This window comes from Brassica napus, assembly GCF_020379485.1.
Source record: "Brassica napus cultivar Da-Ae chromosome A4 unlocalized genomic scaffold, Da-Ae chrA04_Random_10, whole genome shotgun sequence".
Lineage (NCBI taxonomy): Eukaryota > Viridiplantae > Streptophyta > Magnoliopsida > Brassicales > Brassicaceae > Brassica > Brassica napus.
Window position 1 is genome coordinate 3,913 of NW_026013985.1, and position 1,088 is coordinate 5,000.

Below are 1,088 nucleotides of genomic sequence, written 5' to 3' on the forward strand. Positions count from 1 at the left end.
TTTTTTTTTTTTTTTTTTTTTTTTTTTTTTTTTTTTTTTTTTTTTTTTTTTTTTTTTTTTTTTTTTTTTTTTTTTTTTTTTTTTTTTTTTTTTTTTTTTTTTTTTTTTTTTTTTTTTTTTTTTTTTTTTTTTTTTTTTTTTTTTTTTTTTTTTTTTTTTTTTTTTTTTTTTTTTTTTTTTTTTTTTTTTTTTTTTTTTTTTTTTTTTTTTTTTTTTTTTTTTTTTTTTTTTTTTTTTTTTTTTTTTTTTTTTTTTTTTTTTTTTTTTTTTTTTTTTTTTTTTTTTTTTTTTTTTTTTTTTTTTTTTTTTTTTTTTTTTTTTTTTTTTTTTTTTTTTTTTTTTTTTTTTTTTTTTTTTTTTTTTTTTTTTTTTTTTTTTTTTTTTTTTTTTTTTTTTTTTTTTTTTTTTTTTTTTTTTTTTTTTTTTTTTTTTTTTTTTTTTTTTTTTTTTTTTTTTTTTTTTTTTTTTTTTTTTTTTTTTTTTTTTTTTTTTTTTTTTTTTTTTTTTTTTTTTTTTTTTTTTTTTTTTTTTTTTTTTTTTTTTTTTTTTTTTTTTTTTTTTTTTTTTTTTTTTTTTTTTTTTTTTTTTTTTTTTTTTTTTTTTTTTTTTTTTTTTTTTTTTTTTTTTTTTTTTTTTTTTTTTTTTTTTTTTTTTTTTTTTTTTTTTTTTTTTTTTTTTTTTTTTTTTTTTTTTTTTTTTTTTTTTTTTTTTTTTTTTTTTTTTTTTTTTTTTTTTTTTTTTTTTTTTTTTTTTTTTTTTTTTTTTTTTTTTTTTTTTTTTTTTTTTTTTTTTTTTTTTTTTTTTTTTTTTTTTTTTTTTTTTTTTTTTTTTTTTTTTTTTTTTTTTTTTTTTTTTTTTTTTTTTTTTTTTTTTTTTTTTTTTTTTTTTTTTTTTTTTTTTTTTTTTTTTTTTTTTTTTTTTTTTTTTTTTTTTTTTTTTTTTTTTTTTTTTTTTTTTTTTTTTTTTTTTTTTTTTTTTTTTTTTTTTTTTTTTTTTTTTTTTTTTTTTTTTTTTTTTTTTTTTTTTTTTTTTTTTTTTTTTTTTTTTTTTTTTTTTTTTTTTTTTTTTTTTTTTTTTTTTTTTTTTTT